Genomic DNA, 21,671 nt, shown 5'->3' on the forward strand with positions numbered 1-21,671 from the left:
ACGTATACAACTGAAGACGTTTGCGAACTACTTTATGCATTATACACTTTGGCACTTGAAGTTCCCGCGAAGCTTGTCTAATCGATTTCTGTGGCGACCTGGTGAATGTGGTTTGAACTGCCTGCACAGTCATTGCTAAAAAAAAAAGTTTCCATTCATGTTCTAATTAACTTGGCATCCGGTACTTTCTTTCCATAACAGGACACACACTTTCGCTGCATGGTAATCGGTGAGATGGTTTCCGTTAGCCACATAACGCACTGAGCTTTCTCCTGGAAACGTTACCATCATAAATGTAATTAATGTTTAATCCCGAAATCCGGGTAAACATTTATGGACACCCTTGTGTCGGACTACTAGTCTGAGGACATAAGCATTTGTTAAATCTGTAGTGAAATGTTAATAAGTAGATACATTACCCCACTGCAAAGGGATGTGCTCACGTTCAGCGGTGTTGCTGGCCCCACGAAGGGTTCACCAGTCCGTGTGGTGTCAGCAGTGTGAAAGATAGTGAAGAAGGTCTTCATGTTGCTCATAGTTGTGTAAATCAACGTCCCAAGGGAAAGGCTAGTTTCACGCTCAGGGCTTTTCGTTTTGATACTGAACGGTGGAAAGTTTGAAATGTTTTCCTGCCTCCCTCACTCCGTAAGAAAACCACGTGATTTCAACGCTTGGCTTCGCTGTTCTGGTCTCCATCAGGGGGTGAAATGTGGCCAAGAGGGGTGGGGGGGTTGGGGGGTCGACCTGTCCACCGTATGACGTGTCCACTGTGGCGGTGGGCAGAATTGTGGTGAAATTCGGTGCTGACGTGACGTCATTAGCCGATGTTACACGTCTTACGAACTTCTGATCTCTGGCCTTTTTTTCGCGTGTATCGACACCTTGACTCAAGCGTCGCTAGCCCGAGGGTAACGTGGCAGAGCGGAATAGCGGCAGGCTTTTTCACCTTTACAGACGGATGAGCCAAATTTCAAACTTATGCGTTATAGTGGTAACAATTACGGGGATTACAAAACGTCTACTCGTAGTTTACTCTCAAACATACGTGTTGAACTTATTCACACTCAAATGATATGGCCCACCATTCTATCCGAATATTGAAATCTAATTTAAGTGACAGAAAAAGCTAATTTAGCCAATGTTATTTAGATCCACTACCATTGATAACTTAACAATTTTGATTTGTAAGAAGTGGTTCATTGAATGAGATTTTCACTCTGTGAAACTTCCTGGCAGATTAAAACTGTGTGCCGGACCGAGACTCGAACTCGGGACGTTTGCCTTTCGGGTAAGTGCTCTACCAGCTGAGCTGTTGTGGATTGGCAGGAGAGCCAACACACTAATGTTATAGGAAGCCGAAAGGCACGCGTTTAAGCTCACGCAGGCCGGCGTGAGGTCTGGAACAGGACAAGGAAATTAGAACTTAGAAAAACGGACGCAGATGGTGGAATACTTAACTTTAATCCATTAATGTTGAACGTAGCTCTTGTCTGTACATTATTTACAATATCAATAGCAACTGATAATGGCGCCTTGGTAGGTCGTAGCAAATGACGTAGCTGAAGGCTATGCTAACTATCGTCTCGGCAAATGAGAGCGTATTTTGTCAGTGAACCATCGCTAGCAAAGTCGGCTGTACAACTGGGCCGAGTGCTACGAAGTCTCTAGACCTACCGTGTGGCGGCGCTTGGTCTGCAATCACTGATAGTGGCGACAAGCTGGTCCGACGTATACTAACGGACCGCGGCCGATTTAAAGCCTACCACCTAGCAAGTGTGGTGTCTGGCGGTGACTACTACTACTACTAATACTAATAATAATAATAATGCATAGCAAAGTTGAGATTCACCTTTTATAAAAATGTTCACTGCGTCTTATAATAAGGCGTTTGGATACCTGAGTTCTAAAAGTGGACAAACAGAGTGCTTAATATTACTTACTCGGCACTGAGTTTCAGTTGTCTGATATTCCATGAGTTGTAACTGGTCATTAGCCCCAGTATCTGTCCTTAAAAGTAAACTGTGTAATGGAAATATAGTTAGTGAACTAAAGAAATACCGATCAGGCTTTGGACTTTACTAAACATATTAAGTACCGTGTCATTTAGAAGAAGCAAACAGACTTCAATTCCTTATTATAGATAAATTAGAAAAGGTAAAAACATATTGCGCATGTCACCGGAAAGAGGTAGGTTCAAATTTTTGATGCAGTTGCGCTATTGTTTGCTTTTAGTAATACGGCGACTAAACCACAAGAAAAAGCATTTTGCGTCTTGGAATTTGCGCGAAGTTAATCCATTGTTCAAATGCGACCTGTAATCCGTCGATTCATGAATTTATGAGTGCAATACAAAAATTCTTGGAAGTTGGTTGCAGGTGTCAAGGGGAGAGCACTGGTCAGCCACGCACGGCTGGTGAAAATTTCTAGTGTATCCGAGATGTGTTCACAGGAAGCCGTCGGTAGTCCGCAGGACGGGCAGGCTAGGTTCTTCAGCTTCCTCAAATAACGGTGTGGCGTGTTCTGTAACTACGTCTGCATATGAAACCTATTGGAGCAATTGCGTCCCCGCAATCATAACGGACGGTGCGTATTTTGCATTTCATTTCCGCAGGACGCTACAGAGGATACTTTCTCAGGACGAGTCTTTTCGGACGAATCTGGTAAAGTAAATAACCGTGATGTAAGATTTTGGGGGTCTCAAAATCCTGGCTTCGTCGTCGTACATGAAGGAGACTCACCGAACTTGATTGTAACGAAGGCCTACCAAAAGACACACAGTAGGGAGGTGTCCATTTTAAATAATTTACGTAGTCTGCAGTTTGCTGACCTTCGCCGCCGACGAAGGAATTGCAATGCAGAGAAAACCAGAAACTATTTAAGCGGTTAGGCTTAGCGATAATCAGAATCCTGGTTCAGATAAAAAAAGCAGAGGATTACAAATTTACGTCGTTGACTTCCCATGAACATCAGCATATTCAAGACGGTAAGTACTTCGCGCACGATTAATGCTTCCATGTTTCCTCTCCTGGTTGCGAATGGAGTGCGGGAACATGACCATTAGCGAGCTTCCGTGTGAGCTCCAATCTCTGGGACTTTACCCCCCAGACTGAAGCGCCAAGAACCGCTCGGTCACGGCGGCCGGCTTTCGTGTTGCAGTAACTAAGCAGAAATATCTTCTTACCCTTCTTTACATTATTACTGACACCCATAATCGTTGATGCTGTAACATCTGTACCTACCCTTGGACAAACATCCCTGTGGAGTGTGGCAGAGGGCTCTTCTGGTACAATTTCCTCTCGTCCTTGTTTCACTCGCGAATGCTCCTGTGAAGTACAGACATCGATAAGCTTCAGAATGAGCTCGATTTTTTCTGATATTCTCTTCGTGGTCATTTCGTGAGACTTATGTGGGAAAAAATAAAAGACAGCCAAATTCTTCTTGAAACGCTCTCTCACGGATTTTCAACAGTAAACCTCTTCATTTAGCATAAGGCGTCTTTTGCAGTATTTGCAGTAGAGTTTGTTGAGTTTCTCCGTAAAGTTCTCGTGTTTGCTAATCATTCCCATGACGAACGACTTATGATCGTTAATTCTCAGCACTAACTAATTAAAAGTTCAGTGCTGTTGGTACGCAAAACATCAAAGACGTTACCATCACGACCAGACTCTCTAATAAACTGCTCCAGTTAACTTTCGGATAGGGCATTTGCAACAAAATCTGTTGAATTTTCGTCTGTATCACCTTGAGTCTGTGTATATACCTAGTAAGTTGCAATCTTCCCCTACAGCTGTCCTTACAGGCGACGAATTAGCGTACATTGATGTGGTGCTGTAAGAGGGTTTTGGCGCCACTTCACATTACTCTCGCTGAAGAGCTACTGCCTCGCGTGAAACACAAAATAATTTCTGCGATATATTGGAAACGTGCTACAAAAGATTGAACTAAAAAGAGGGAAGAACGCTCTCTACATCGCGAGCACAGCTTGTGAGACGCCGCATTGTTCTTTTAGTTTTCAGTTGAAACCCGTACTTGGAGGCCTTTATATTAAACTTACTCCAATAGAGTATAGACTTTCGCCAAGGACCAGTACATTGAGAATCATTGCAAATAAACTGGTTATTCGTAAGATTTGCTGTTAAATGAGAGGAAACATATTTGTGTTAAAAATGTTTCGCATTTTGTTACTTTCATGTTATAACTGCCGTGTTATGAAAGTACGTCGTTTTAAGGCAACAGGACCTTGAAGATTCTTCAAAAAGCTGGTTCCTGGTAAGCGTTTGTTTTAATTAAATGTCAGTTAATATCATATTTGCGACTAAATCCTTCAGACGATCGTAACACGAAATTCTAGGCCAGCGCAGCATTGGTTACAAGGTGCAAAGTCACCGAACTATGTGAACGTGTTCGCGTGCTCCTGTGTCAAGTCTTTCTTTTTTATTTTTTATTTTTCTAAAAGATTATGAGACTTTCTTATTTAATTAATAGGAATATTTTAGATAATATACGATGGTATGTTAACACAAGTACGCTATCTCTCAGGAGTGAGTTTCTCCGATTTTTGAAATTTTCTAAGGTGAAGACCTTATCGGCTGGTCATGGAATTTCCGTTTTTGTGTTATATTCGAGGACACTGAAATTTTTATTTCTACTAGGAAGAGAAGAAGATGACTAGCATAATGACAAGAGAGGCAATGTGCATTTTGCTAGAGCAAATGTAGGAATTTTCCGCGTGTCTAAACTTATTGTGTGGTTTTGGGGCCACATATAGCTAATACATACGGCTGGAGAGCGCTAATGTCGCAAATTACGTTAACTAGCACGTCCCGCGCGATACCGGTTTCCTCCTTCTCGCGAGGTTGGACTTTCCGCCCACATCCGCTTCATCGTTAACTGCCGCATCCCGTATTTTGACGGCGTTTAACATTCCAGGAAATTAAACCGCGAACTTCTCCATGTTTTCCCTGAATGTTCCGCCACTATTGCTGCAGAGACCGCGCAACGGTTCTTTAGCGTTCTCGTGAATACGGTACCAGAACGTTTAAGTTCTACCACAGTAAAGACGGAAGATCCGCAATCCGGAATGTCAGTAGCGGCAGGAACACCACCACAAAATCACGCAGCACTAACACTTCAAAGCATCGACTCTCGGAGAGAGATTTTAACCGTGTTCAACCCAATGGTAAAGTATCGAACTATTTTTCTCCGAATAGTATAGTTTGGGGGAAAAGCAGTGAGAATAATTACTTTTGGAAACCTTTTATCATACAAAGCATGTTATAACAATAAACAGTTTCGCTTCATAAAACGGCCGCCAGCCCAAATCGTGCACAGTGTCTGCACAAAAAGATGAAGTCAGTTTTCGATACTGAATAAATAACTACTTTCACTTACTACGGTCACTTGGCAGTAAGTACTATTAATCCCACTGTCTGTTACTTATGGAATTTATCACTATACTTCAGTAATTACTTAAAGAAGACACACATACGTTTCAACAAGGACACAAAAAAATATTAAACTTATAGCTATCATTCATTTGACCGAAAGTATTATTTAACACGTCTAAATTTCATTTCTCTTGGCCTGTTATTTGTTAACGTTTTATTAACACCAATATTTGTCTGGCTTTCTTTGACATGGAGAAGCAACACGAACAATTACTGTTAAGATTGTTGCAATTAAACAATTGTGTTACTTTACTTTCAGAAATGCTATTCAAAACTTATTCTCATGGTCACGCAAAGCGGTGGCCCTTAAACTGATACGTGCAAACATTAGTACTTTATAATGATTTTCAGAATTTACTACCAAAAAGGTACTCTTGCCAGTAATTTACTATTATTTAAGCTTCAATAAACATCAGGATACTCGGAATAAATTCGTTAAGGTAAGGACCCTACTGAGGTACATTACATAGGAAAATCACAGTTAAACACAAAGGTACATTTAACACTTATATTCCACTGATTGAAGATGGATGGTTCTCACTGTGATACACTTCTAAATAAAGTACTTTGCCTGTTACTGATGTCGAAGGTGGCGTGAGGCGGTGCTGCGTAGTAACATTGCGCAGGTACGGATCTTGATGTACATAGTTCTGTCTTCCTCTTGGTGGCGACGATAAAATTACAAATTTCTGGGGCTATTAATTTATTGCCGTACTGCGCCAATCATGTAGAACACGCCCGAGGCCAAAACCCAGTCTTGCAGGTACATTCGTGGCCTCTAGTGCTTGACCAACGTAATGCGTGTTCACTAGTTGCAGGGCAGCTACCGACTGTATGCTAATCGGGCGCCAATTCTCACTCGCGCGCCACACCAACTTTTCCATTCCACCACAGAACGGAGTTCCGTTCTACCTATGATCACTACACCTTTTCAATTTATACTTCTGCTTACAAAACCCTAAGCATGAACCATCTACAATTGCATGACAGCGTATACATACACAATTGGCATAATTAATTACAGTTGTACTTGAAATATTACATAATTATTTAGAAAATATGTTTTAATACATTTATTCCACCTACATCAAAGAGGTTATTTTAAACAGACAAACTGCACTTAACAAAAGCTTACTCTCGTTTTAGTATTTTCTTAATTTTTCAACATTGTTACGGAACAAAAAATTTTAAAATATACAGATTAATGGCAGTATTATATTTATAATAGCATTACAACCGGGGATCTATAAAACTACTCGATCGTCATGTTTATTTAATTTTTAACACGTATCTTAATCCAAATTAGTCCAGATTCAGGATCTATGATATAGCCACTTGGTATTATCATATTGCCGGCCGGTGTGGCCGAGCGGTTCTAGGGGTGTCAGTATGCAACTGCGGGACCGCTACGGTCGCAGGTTCGAATCCTGCCTTGGGCATGGATGTGTGTGATGTCCTTAGGTTAGTTATCACCGAGTTAGACATCCGACTCCCGTTATGCTCTGTGAAGTTGTTCTTTGGAGCCTACTCACACATTTCGTGTAACGCACGTACTCTCAGAATATCCGGCGGGTTCTTAGTACAGTGTGTGCCGGTCACCAAGCTTTGTTTAGATTGAAATCTGTTCTCAATTTTAAAAGGATTTCCCGCATCTTCGTTTCGAAAAAAAATGTTCAAATGTGTGTGAAATCTTATGGGACTCAACTGCGAAGGTCATCATCCCTAATCGTACATACTACTTAACCTGAATTATCCTAAGGACAAACACACACACCAATGCCCGAGGGAGGACTCGAACCTCCACTGGGACCTCTTCGTTTCCAGAGACTCCATATTAACCGTACTGTTTCTGAAACATATTGTTTATACCAAGATACTGGTCTCATAGTATTTCATGTGATAATTATATTGGAGGCAGTGCTAAGTGACAAATGATTTGCTTGGTTGTGTGTCGCTCATGTTTCATGTATCTCTCCGTGACTAGATTAACAGTTCGCCTCACCCAAGACATGCCATATTCGCATGGAATGCGTTACACAGCAATCTTTCAGAGGCTTCGATGGTCTTTCAATTTATATCTTTGTTCACGGGAGCAAAATACAATGGATGTCAATTCTCTGTAGAACTCTAACGATCGTTCCGTATTCTGAGCGAGCATAAGGTAGATACGCACTTACCGCCTTCTTTTCCTCAGTCTCAAGCTCTTTCTCAGGTGTTCTTGGTTCCGACTCAATTCCCATATCTTTGCCATGTTTTTCGCAGGTGCAAGTCCTCGGAGAGGGTCTCATTGTCTGGTAGCTTTCAATCTCTATGACGACTGTCTTCAGCCATCCTATCCCAGAGTTCAGTTCCTCTCACTCTATTTTGAAAGTCGTCGTTGAAACCGCTACATTAGCCCAACAGACACAAAAGAGCACACTGATCGCTTTGGAGCGTTGAGTATGGTGTATAATTGAAACTAAGCTGCTGACGATAGCTCTGGCCGTGAAGTGGGGTAGGTCGATCCGTTGGGTATATGGAATCAGCACAGTGAGGTGCATCAACGAGGTGATGTGAGCAAATCGCTGAAACGGTCTATATTACACTCCTGGAAATGGAAAAAAGAACACATTGACACCGGTGTGTCAGACCCACCATACTTGCTCCGGACACTGCGAGAGGGCTGTACAAGCAATGATCACACGCACGGCACAGCGGACACACCAGGAACCGCGGTGTTGGCCGTCGAATGGCGCTAGCTGCGCAGCATTTGTGCACCGCCGCCGTCAGTGTCAGCCAGTTTGCTGTGGCATACGGAGCTCCATCGCAGTCTTTAACACTGGTAGCATGCCGCGACAGCGTGGACGTGAACCGTATGTGCAGTTGACGGACTTTGAGCGAGGGCGTATAGTGGGCATGCGGGAGGCCGGGTGGACGTACCACCGAATTGCTCAACACGTGGGGCGTGAGGTCTCCACAGTACATCGATGTTGTCGCCAGTGGTCGGCGGAAGGTGCACGTGCCCGTCGACCTGGGACCGGACCGCAGCGACGCACGGATGCACGCCAAGACCGTAGTATCCTACGCAGTGCCGTAGGGGACCGCACCGCCACTTCCCAGCAAATTAGGGACACTGTTGCTCCTGGGGTATCGGCGAGGACCATTCGCAACCGTCTCCATGAAGCTGGGCTACGGTCCCGCACACCGTTAGGCCGTCTTCCGCTCACGCCCCAACATCGTGCAGCCCGCCTCCAGTGGTGTCGCGACAGGCGTGAATGGAGGGACGAATGGAGACGTGTCGTCTTCAGCGATGAGAGTCGCTTCTCCCTTGGTGCCAATGATGGTCGTATGCGTGTTTGGCGCCGTGCAGGTGAGCGCCACAATCAGGACTGCATACGACCGAGGCACACAGGGCCAACACCCGGCATCATGGTGTGGGGAGCGATCTCCTACACTGGCCGTACACCACTGGTGATCGTCGAGGGGACACTGAATAGTGCACGGTACATCCAAACCGTCATCGAACCCATCGTTCTACCATTCCTAGACCGGCAAGGGAACTTGCTGTTCCAACAGGACAATGCACGTCCGCATGTATCCCGTGCCACCCAACGTGCTCTAGAAGGTGTAAGTCAACTACCCTGGCCAGCAAGATCTCCGGATCTGTCCCCCATTGAGCATGTTTGGGACTGGATGAAGCATCGTCTCACGCGGTCTGCACGTCCAGCACGAACGCTGGTCCAACTGAGGCGCCAGGTGGAAATGGCATGACAAGCCGTTCCACAGGACTACATCCAGCATCTCTACGATCGTCTCCATGGGAGAATAGCAGCCTGCATTGCTGCGAAAGGTGGATATACACTGTACTAGTGCCGACATTGTGCATGCTCTGTTGCCTGTGTCTATGTGCCTGTGGTTCTGTCAGTGTGATCATGTGATGTATCTGACCCCAGGAATGTGTCAATAAAGTTTCCCCTTCCTGGGACAATGAATTCACGGTGTTCTTATTTCAATTTCCAGGAGTGTATTTAGGCATGACATGAGCACGTCGTCAGTGACATTGTCCAGTTTGTAACTGTCTACTGTAGGCCATTCCAAGGATGCCCCAGGGGTAAGGGAGCCAGTGTCTACTACCTCTCATCTTGCTAAGGGAGAGACACAGGTAGTACAGCCTGCCACGCTTCCGTATTGCCTGTATTTCGCACACATGTGACGTTCTTGTCCACACCTGGCCGCAGCGGAGTAAGTCAGATACATTACTTCGCAAATGCAGAAAAGGCCGCACGCCAGACGCTTGTCCACCACTGCCCACTTGAGTCAGACGCCACCCAGGCAAGCATTCACTCAGGAACAGCTTGGTCTAACGCGTCTAAATGCAATGGCGTACTACTCACCGCCACGTAGCTCAATGAAAGAACAGGAGTCCTAAGGCGGCCATAAAATACTGAGACTGCAGACAAGTGTCACATCTTGCCAAAGAGAGTTCGTTTCAAACACTACAAGAATCGCTCCTGTCAGTGAATACAGACTCATCTCAACGTCTTTCTGAGCAACCATTTTGAAGTGACTCGCTTGTAATCTGCACTTAGAATCGAATATCGCGCGAAACACAGTTTGTGAGAGAAGTGGATCAACCTGCAAGTCTTTAATAGGTCAAACTACACATGAACTCGACACGAGCTATTGTAGTTCATCAGGTCTCAAATTTACATTCTTTTCCAAATAATACAAAGCGTCTGTGCCGTCACGATACTTCATACGTTTGCGTCAATTTAAAGTGGACGGTTATACAGGGTGGTTGTAATTAAACTTTCTCTACTTGAGAGGGCCACCATAAAAAGCGACTAGTGGTAGGAAAATTTGTGGAAACATTTGTACGGACATGCGGAAGATATAAAACGAATAAACCATTAAAAGAAACACATCTCAATTTCCACATGAGAGTGTAACATTTGTTAAATGATGACCGTATATAAGTTCCAGGCTGCAGACGTTTAAGTTGCGACAAACTGGAAACGCAATAGGGATTGCTCTACTGATGTCTGACACATATCAGGTGGGACGTCGGTTACCTCCTTCCCACCACTCATCCTCAATCCCCAACGTGTGTTAGTGTCCCGTTGATAAACCCTGGGGGTGGCCGAGCGGTTCTAGGTGCTACAGTCTGGAACCGCACGACCGCTATGGTCGCAGGTTCGAATCATGCCTCGGGCATGGATTTGTGTGATGTTCAAATGGCTCTGAGCACTATGGGACTCAACTGCTGTGGTCATCAATCCCTTGAACTTAGAACTACTTAAACCGAACTAACCTAAGGACATCACACATATCCATGCCCGAGGCAGGATTCGAACCTGCGACCGTAGCAGTCGCACGGTTCCCGACTGCGCGCCTAGAACCGCGAGACCACCGCGGCCGGCGTGTGTGATGTCCTTAGGTTGGTTAGGTTTAAGTAGTTCTACGTTCTAGGGGACTGATGACCTCAGAAGTTACGTCATATAGTGCTCAGAGCCATTTGAACCACTTTTTTTATAAACCCTGTTTCTCAGGTAACCTCATAGACATAAATCACACAGGGGCAGTTCTTGTTGTCTTGGCGGCCTTGGTAACTCTTTGGAACGATCGGCCAATGATACAGTTTTCTCCATATGAGTTGAGGAGCAACCGAGTGACCTCACGAGCAATGCAGTATGGAACTCCATCGTGTATCAAAACTGTAACATCTGTCTCCCGTAGACCATGGATGACATGTTGGCGAAGCTGTAATGTGTGCCTTTCACGCCGCATGTCCTTGGTTCTTGGGGTTCGTCAAAGAAAAATGGACGAATCACAAGATGGGCTGTGAAGCCACACCACTCAGAGACGCGTTCAGTGTGCAGAGGAACTGCATGGACGTTCCCTGAAGTTGACGACTCCCTAGTGCATGTTCACTGCCCCAGTGAGAGTGCAGTGTGCTTAATCAATCCAAAAAATGTTCCAAAGTTATATGTTGTCAACTTCAACCCTTGCAAGAAATGTAAAGGCAACGTCGACTCACTGTCGCTCTCAACCACTAAAAGTTGGTAAGTAATGCGTAATGTGATGTTTGTAGCGATACCATTTCAAAATTGTTCGCGCCAGTTTTCGAATAAAAATCCTTTGTCGTACTGATTGAAGATTACACATTGCGCCCAACATTCTCAGCCATAGTGACAGTAACTTCTACAATTGTTTGTGGTGAATTTGGCTGTCGGCCTCTCCTAGGAGCTATTCCCAAAATTCCAGTTAATTCGAACTTCCGAATCATGTTCTTCAATCTCGGTGTGAAAAGGTGACCTCAGTGTTCCTTTTAACGCGTCGATACTCGCAAAGAGCAGCTGCATTGCTGTTGTTTTGATAAAACAGTTTTACGTGTACACCCATGCTCACTTTTTCCTGACCCAAGTTGCCAACCTGCAAATGTAACACACAATCATGCTTGTGTTTCAACCCTACTTTGCCGTACCAGTACCGTCACGTGTCGGCGAGTCATGACACTTACCCTACTAAAAACGTACACTACTGGCCATTAAAATTGCTACACCAAGGAGAAATGCAGATGATAAATGGGTATTCATTGGACAAGTATTTTATACTAGAACTGACATGTGATTACATTTTCACGCAATTTGGGTGCATAGATCCTGAGAAATCAGTGCCCAGAACAACCACCTCTGGCCGTAATAACGGCCTTGATACGCCTGGGCATTGAGTCAAACAGAGCTTGGATGGCGTGTACAGGTACAGCTGCCCATGCAGCTTCAACACGATACCACAGTTCATCGAGAGTAGTGACTGGCGTATTGTGATGAGCCAGTTGCTCGGCCACCATTGACCATACGTTTTCAGTTGGTGAAAGGTCTGGAGAATGTGCTGGCCAGGGCAGCAGTCGAACATTTTCTGTATCCAGAAAGGCCCGTACAGGACCTGCAACATTTGGTCGTGCATTATCCTGCTGAAATGTAGGGTTTCGCAGGGATCGAATGAGGGGTAGGGGCACAGGTCGTAACACATCTGAAATGTAACGTCCACTGTTCAGAGTGCCGTCAATGCGAACAAGAGGTGACGGAGACGTGTAACCAATGGCACCCCATACCACCACGCCGGGTGATACGCCAGTATGGCGATGACGAATACACCCTTCCAATGTGCATTCACTGCGATCTCGCCAAACACGGGTGCGACCATCATGATGCTGTAAACAGAAGCTGGATTCATCCGAAGAAATGACGTCTTGCCATTCGTGCACCCAGGTTCGTCGTTGAGTACACCATCGCAGGCGCTCCTGTCTGTCATGCAGCTTCAAGAGTAACCGCAGCCGTGGTCTCCGTGCTGATAATCCATGCTGCTGCAAATGTCGTCGAACTGTTCATGCAAATGGTTGTTGTCTTGCAAACGTCCCCATCTGTTGACTCAGGGATCGAGACGTGGCTGCACGATCTGTTAGAGCCATGCAGATAAGATGCCTGCCATCTCGACTGCTGGTGATACGAGGCCGTTGGGATCTATCACGGCGTTCCGTATTACCCTCCTGAATCCAGCGATTCCTTATTCTGCTAACAGTCATTGGATCTCGACCAACGCGAGCAGCAATGTCGTGATACGATAGACCGCAATCGCAATAAGCTACAATCCGACATTTATCAAAGTCGGAAACGTGATGGTACGCATCTCTCCTCCTTACACGAGGCATCACAAAAACGTTTCACGAGGCAACGCCGGTCAACTGCTGTTTGTGTATGAGAAATCGGTTGTCAGCTTGTTGTAGGTGTCGCCACCGGCGCCAACCTTGTGTGAATGCTGTGGAAAGCTAATCATTAGCATATCACAGCATCTTCTTCCTGTCGGTTATACTTCGCGTCTGTGGCACGTCATCTTCGTGGTGTAGCAATTTTAATGGCCAATAGTGTAAATCCTGCAGCGCGCCATCTGTATGTCAGTCCTATGAATCTGAGTACTCACATGGTAAATATTTTTCCGTCTCCACCGACGCAAGCACCGTAAGTTTAATTACAAATTCCCTTTACATGATTGTGCCAAGTCTGCTGCAGTTCCCTCGCCCTGAACGGGATCGTACTGCTGTAACCACGTTGACGGCTGATAACACGAGTGTGCAGTTCCGAGGGGTAGAAACAGGGAACGTCAGGTGCTGTTTCGGCTTCCAGCAGTCTGTTCCTTGGCCTTCCTGTGGAGCACGAACTGGGGGGCGCGTCTCGAGTTGCGTGTGTGTGCTTCACTGGCTCGAGAGAAAACTTGTTAAGTCTGCCATCTGTAGGGCCAGTGTTGTGCCTACAGTACAGTGGAAACATTAGCACTTTCTGGCATATATACGCCTTACTCCACGTATGGATTGAGTACAGACGTAATTGCCGGCCGCTGTGATCGAGCGGTTCTAGGAGCTTCAGTCCGGAACCTCGCGGCTGCTACGGTCGCAGGTTCGAATCCTGCCTCGGGCATGGATGTGTGTGATGTCCTTAGGTTTTTAGGTTAAAGTAGTTCCAACTGTAGTGGACTGATGACCTCAGATGTTAAGTCCCATAGTGCTTAGAGCCATTTGAACCATTTTTTTCAACATAATTATTACACTAAGCTGTGAGGAGGAGGAGGAGATTAGTTTTTAACGGCCCGTCGACAACGAGGTCATTAGAGACGGAAAACAAGCTTAGATTCTGGAAAGATTGGGAAGGAAACTGACCGTGCCCTTCCAAAGGAACCATCCCAGCATTCGCCTGGAGCGATTTAGGGAAATCACGGAAAACCTACATCAGTATGGCCGGAGACAGGTTTGCACCGTCATCCTCCCGAATGCGAGTCTAGTGTGCTAACCACTGCGCCACCTCGTTCGGTTCTCAGTTCTGAGTAACTAGTCAAAACCGCTTCTGAACACATGGACTGAGATTATTTTGGATTGTTCAAATGTTCAAATGTTTGTGAAATCTTATGGGAATTAACTGCTAAGGTCATCAGTCCCTAAGCTTACACACTACTTAACCTAAATTATCCTAAGGACAAACACACACATACGCCCGAGGGAGGACTCGAACCTCCGCCGGGACCAGCCGCACAGTCCATGACTGCAGCGCCCAAGACCGCTCGGCTCACTGGGCGCGGCTTTTGGATTGTTGATACCTCAGAATTCGATCACAGAAATTGTATTGGTGATTAGTGATTCTCGTGCATCTGATTAATAATATTATTTTGGGATAAATACCGTTTAACGATAACTCTGTTTTCCTGTTATTCTACAGTTTGTAAGGGACTGTCGGCACGATTAACTGAAGCAGTTTTTATATGTTCTGTTATGCATTGAGGTGACAAAAGTCGTAGAATAGCTAATATCGCGTTGGACCTGCATTTGCGGAGCGTACTGCAGCCAACTCTACATGGAATGGTCTGAGTCGTTGGAAGTCCCCTGCAGAAATACTGATCCATGCTAACTCTGTAGCCATCCATAATTAAAAAAGTGTTGCCAGTGTACGATTTTGTGCACGAACTGACCTCTGGATTATGCCCCGTAATGTTCGATGGAATTCACGTCGGGCGTACTTGGTGGTCAAACAATTCACTCGAACTGTCCAGAACGTTTTTCAAACCAATCCCGAACTATTGTTGCCTGCATTGTCATCGAAAAAAATTCCATCGTTTCTCCGGAACGTGAAGTCCGTGAATGGCTGCAAATGGTCTCCAAGAACCATTTCCACTCCATGATCAGTTCAGATTCCTGAAAACACAGCACATACCAATGTGAAGCCACCATCAGCTTGCACAGTACATTTTTGACAACTTGGTCCATGTTTTCGTGAGATCTAAGCCATATTCGAACTGCACCATAAGCTTTTAGGAAATGATCGGGATTCATCAGACCAGGCAACGGTTTCCCAGTCGTCTAGAGTCCAACCGATATGGTCACGAGCCCAAGAGACAAGCTGCAGGCGATGTCGCGCTGTTAGCAAAGGCACTCGTGTCACATTTTACGTGGTGCTACAGACGAATGTTGAAAATTAGGTGGACTGGTAAGATAAGGAATGAGAAGCGTCTGGGCAGAATTGGAGAGGAATGAAATATGTGGAAAACACTGATAAGGAGAAAGGACTAGATGATAGGACATCTGTTAGGACACGAGGGAATGACTTCCATGCTACTAGAGGGAGCTGTAGAGGGCAAAAACTGTAGAGGAAGACACATTGGAATACATCCAGCAAATACCTGAGGACGTAGTTTGCATGTGCTACTCTGAGGAGGAGGATATTGGTGTTTATCGTCCCGTCGGCAACGAGGTCATTAGAGACGGAGCACAAGCTCGGATTAGGGAAGGACGGGGAAGGAAGTCGGCCGCGCCCTTTCAAAGGAACCATCCCAGCATTTACCTGGAGTGATCTAGGGAAATCACGGAAAACCTAAATCTGGATGGCCGGACGCGGGATTGAACCGTCGTCCTCCCAATGTGAGTCCAGTGTGCTAAGCACTGCGCCACTTCGCTCGGTGCAAGCTTGGGACGAGAGACTGACCCAGACTGACCTGCTACTCTGAGATGCGGAGGTTAGGACAGGAGAGGAAATTGTGGTGGCCCGCATCAAAACACACTGGACTCGCATTCGGGAGGACGACGGTTCAATCCCGTCTCCAGCCATCCTGATTTAGGTTTTCCGTGATTTCCCTAAATTGTTTCAGGCAAATGCCGGGATGGTTCCTTTGAAAGGGCACGGCCGATTTCCTTCCCCATCCTTCCCTAACCCGAGCTTGCGCTCCGTCTCTAATGACCTCGTTGTCGACGGGTCGTTAAACAACACTAACCTAACCTAACCTAACGCGCATCAAACCAGTCAGAAGACTGATGACCAAAAAGAAAAACGAGATCGGATTGAAGGAAGACATCGAAGCAATTCCACCGCGGACTGCTAGATTTGTCACAGGTAGGTTCGAACAACACGGATGTCTTATGGATGTGCTTCGGGAACTCAGCTGAGAATCGCTGGAAGGCAGGCGATACTCGTTTCGAGGAACGCTACTGAGAAAATTTAGGGATCTCGCATTTGAAGTTGGCTGCAGAACTGTTATACTGCTTCCAACATGCATTGAGAGAAAGGAGCATGAAAGTAAGATACGAGAAATTAGGGCTCATTAGGAGGCATATAAACGCTCGTTTTTCTCTCGCTCTCTTTGTGAGTCGAACAGGAAGGGAAATGGCTATTAGTGGTACTGGATACACTCCGCCACACACCGTGCGGTGGGTTGCGTAGTTTCTATGTAGATGTAGTTGTAGGTAGGAAATTTAATAGTATAATCAATTAATGCTATTACCCGATTCCTTACGTGTGAGATCTCTACTCACTGATCCACAATAGGACCGCTTTGATCAACAGGATCCTTTTTTTAGTTAAAGAGCACAGTTCTTTATGTTGCGTAGAGAATTTTCTCCCTCAAATATGGGACTTTTGAATCACTAATCAGTCAGTCCACGGAATTGCGTCTCGAAGTGTAATGCTGCCTCCGTAGGCGGCAGTGCGATTTCCGAACTTAATTGCAATAATACTAGTGGAATCTATTAACGAAATGGGCTGATGCGCGCCGGCGCACTCGCCAATGTAATTAACGCCCTGGCTAACGCTGGCCCGGTGGCGTGCGCGTATATGCCGCTCGCGCTGGAAACGGGACTTGATTACTCAGGGATCCCAGGCAAAGGGCGGCAAATTAATACCTTGGAAAGCACACGGCCCTGAAAGGCAGGTAATTACTAATTTTCTGCAAAGGGTGTTTATTCAGCCAGTTCACGGAAGAGAAGAGTGAAATGCCCGCTGAATGCGAAATCCGGCAAACAACGTCCGCGCTCCCGCTGGCTTGGACCGCTGCGTTCGAAACGAAGGGCCTGCGGTGGTAACCCTCAAATGCAATCAAATTTCCCTCGCGTGTACGCGCGTTACTCTGTCCACGTTGCATTATAAGTGCAGGCCTTTAATGTTCGTGACAGGTGTTGGAATTCAAACGGAAACCTTCTCCCCGGAGAACCATAAAGGGAAATCGGGCTTACTACATTACATATCGGAACAGTACTATAGCGATTTGAAATGGCGTATAGCAGCTACTCACTTTTACCAGTTGCCTAAAGGCAAGTGCCTCGCATAGTGAAACGCTTGCACAAATTCATACTCGAATAAGTCCCTTTACTACACTGTCAGAAGGAAAAAAAAAAAATAGTACAGGTGGAAAGAAGACGCCGATTTTGATACGATGATGGCATATGCCACCTAAGGATAGCAAATGTACTGATTATGATTTCAACATCGTCTGCCAACAGATAGCTTAATGGGAACACTACCAGAGTGCTATCTCTCCCTACTCTTTGTTAGGGAATGTTTGAAGCCAGGAAGCTGAGTGTGGTCCAAGCAGGCAACCATGTCACAGAGACTCACTCATGCTTCCTACAGCCAAATGAGAAAGTTTGAAAGAGGTCTATTGAAACCTGGTTGGTAGGTACTCAGAGAGCGCACAGGATAAGGCTACGATTGTGGATGAGGCCGTAAACAGTTACTGAGAGTTGCACAATCAGACACACAACTTTATTTTTCTAAGAACCACTTATTTACACATTGCTTCAATAGATCACAATTAGACAATACGGCCGAAGGCCTAGTTAAAGAAAACTTGAGATGCCTTCTGGGCTGAAGGCCCAAAACCACACCAAAAACAGGAACGGCTGAAGGCCTGGCTTAGAAATCAAAAGCAATTAAAAATGATGATGTCCCATACTCCGCGGAGCGTAGGGGACGATGCAGGAGACCCGCACCGCTGTACTAGGCAAGGTCCTATTGGAGGTGGTTTGCCATTGCCTTCCTCCGACCGTAATGGGGATGAATAATGACGATGATGAAGGCGACACAACAACACCCAGTCATCACGAGGCAGGAAAAATCCCTGACCCCGCCGGGAATTGAACCCGGGACCCCGTGCGCGGGAAGCGAGAACGCTACCGCAAGACCACGAGTTACGGACAATTAAAAATAGAAAGTATAATTTTTTTTTGAAAAGCATGTAACTGAAAACAATTAGCGGCTGAAGCCTTACACTACACGTCTGAAAGACAACTATAATTAAAACACATCAATTAACCATTTTTCTAACCAATAAATTTCTTTTTAAACTTACAACAGAACGGCCGAAAGCCTAATTAAAGAAATATTAACTTATTGCACTGCTGAAGGCCAGAAACAAATTTGAAACAATGACTGAAGGCTTGAACAACAAGACTGACAAACAATTTAAAATAAACCCCTTCCTTCTTATAAAAAATTTCCTTTAAGGAATATACAGGGCTGAAGGCCTTCTTAAAAGTGGTTCACATAAGTCCTCGGCTGAAGGCCACACACAACACATAGCACAACTAACAGCATCAGTCCTGGATTACAAAGAATTTCACATAGAACAAATTTAAGGAAATTTTTTTTAATAATGTGAATCTTCAAAAATTTAACAATGCTGCAGGCCTTTATGTAACATGTAAAAGAACAGAATTAATACACGGCTGAAGGCCTCGCACAGTACTTCAAACTAAAATGAAAATCACAATATAAAACAAACAGAACAAGTGGTGCTCAGAAGCGTTCCAAGGGTCGGCCTGAGAATGTAGCTCAAACGTAAGGTGAGGTGAGACAGGCAGCCAAGGGTTGAAGTTAAATAATCGGATGGCAACCCAAACTAGGGATGGCCCGGGGACTGACCAAGAATTTAACCAATTCCTTTCGGTCAGACCAACGGCACAACGATGGAAAATATCGGGAGAGGACAAGGATACGAACAGCACTACATCTTCAGAAATTGTCGTCTAAAAACAGCCAAGGGAACAATAACCACTCTAAGCAAAATATGAACCAAACAACTTAAAAGTCTGTCAAAGTACATGGCATGTCGGACAGACGAGGAAAGGCACACAACTGGAAAAGTACACTAACAAACGGGGCAGGTAACTGGGGCGTTAACGACCACAGGACGGAAAATACCGCTGGTGCACTTCACTGGCAATTTGATTTCACAGTCAATTTAATAATTAATTACAATATAGGAAGAGGGCTGCAAGATTTCACCGACTCCAGCACATCATACGTTGCTGCTAGTCCAAACAGTCCAGGGAGCAACAACGCGCAAATGAACAAAGAGATGGTACAGTAGTTGAGGTTTCATAACAGGTTAACTGATCACTCGGCTTCAGTGTCCAGGTTCGGTGGGCAACGAACAATGTCGCTCTCGCAGCTAGCGCCTCTCAATCTGAAAGCACATGCACGCCACCAGCAGTCCCGGCCTGGCTCCACGCTGCGGAGACTTCCTCACTGCTCTGTCCCAACCGACTGACATCCACACGCACCAACACCACCTGGAAATACTAGCCGTCACACCAAAGATAGTACGACAGTAGTTGTATCGATAAGCAAGGAGGCAAGCCAATAACTTCGTTATGCCAGTAAGTGAGGAAGAAACAAGACGCCACTCGATGTGACAAAATGCCAAAGAACAAATGGCATGAACATGAGCAGCACGCGGCTCATGACTGGATGGTCCTTTCGAAAAACTGCCACACAAGTTGGACGTGATGTGTCAGCTGTGCAACGATGTTGCACGTGAACATACTCAGACAAACAGATGAGGTACTGGACGTCATCGCAACACAAACGCCAGCTAGGATCTTCGTATTGTAAGGGCACCAGTGGCAGATCTTACAGCTGCCACAGCACAGCTGAACTGTTGCGATTATTAGCAGTGGGACACCTCTAATCTGACGCAATAGAATCGACGTTCAAGGATCTAAAGGTGACGTCAGAGGATTACTTGGAAGATGGAATGGTTTTAAGTAGCGTGTATAATATGTCGGTTTGTGTAAGAAGCGTGAAGCACACTTTGAATGTATCCTGATGGCTAAAAGAGCCACGCGCACTTTCAATAAGAAAATGCTACCTGTCACTGAAATCAAAGTAAAAGATTGGGTCGCTACCAACTCTAGCCACACTGACAGATAAGAGGTTGCATTGAGTCGGAAGATTACTTAATTTACTCATAAGAAAAACTGACAAAAAACATTCATTGTAAAGTCACTGATAAAGAATGGGATGTAATTATTAATATGATCCAGTCATTGTTCCCGTGAACCAAATATAGAATAAAGTACAGAGTGTGCGAAAACGGTGCATAAGTGCAGCTTGCAGCAACATTCCTGAAGACAAGATCTATTCCAGAGCATTTGCTTTAAATAAAAGCCGCGCGGGGTTAGCCGAGCTGTCTGGGGCGCTGCAGTCATGGACTGTGCGGCTGGTCCTGGCGGAGGTTCGAGTCCTCCCACGGGCACGGGTGTGTGTGTTTGTCCTTAGGATAATTTAGGTTAAGTAGTGTGTAAGCTTAGGGACTGATGACCTTATCAGTTAAGCCCCATAAGATTTCACAAGGAAAACTACAAGGAAAATGGTGTACGTAACGGAGGCTTAACATCGGTACACTGGATAAGATTGGAGGCAAAATTATTTATTCCTTAAAACATTGATGTAATGCACCTATAGACTGCTGTTGCCTGGTAACTAAGTACAACTACTTGTGAAACGCTATACGTTTCACAACAGACTCGTGTGCCCAGGTGGTTTGCGGAGACACAATTTCTACGTACCGTGGTCAAATTTTAGTAACATCAAGCCACACAGTGGCGAACAATTAACATCTTACAGAGGATACATTTGAATAGACAAAGGATAATGGCCGAGGGCCAACAAACTCTAATATTAACCCACGTGGATGGTTTCCACCGGACATAAGGTAATGAGACAAAGAAAATTCACAGAGAAGCAAACATTACCAAGATTCGGAAAAGATGAGGATGCATACACGCGCAGCTGCACGCACATAAACATTCACACTGAACCCAGGGAGCTTCAACACCTTTGTGCTACGTTCATCTTGCGGATCGAAGTCAAGTCTGCATCAGGAATCAAACTGAAAGTCTGCAAAAGCCTTGCATTCCTTGCTGCGACCCAGCAAGTCAATCAAACGTGAGACCAAAAGCTGAAAGCTCCCCTCTCGCTACGAGAACCGCGCCACGCGGTTAAGTCAACTCAACCTTCTTCGGAGAGACTTCGGCTGCGGACCCTCGGCGATCTGGAAGCAGAGTGACCGTCTCACACACTCCAACGTCTCCCACGCGACCCCGTGGCCAGGAAAACTGAGAGATGAGTCTTCCGCCACCAACCTAACACC

This window comes from Schistocerca americana, chromosome 1 (assembly GCF_021461395.2).
Source record: "Schistocerca americana isolate TAMUIC-IGC-003095 chromosome 1, iqSchAmer2.1, whole genome shotgun sequence".
In the NCBI taxonomy this organism is placed as follows: Eukaryota; Metazoa; Arthropoda; class Insecta; order Orthoptera; family Acrididae; genus Schistocerca; species Schistocerca americana.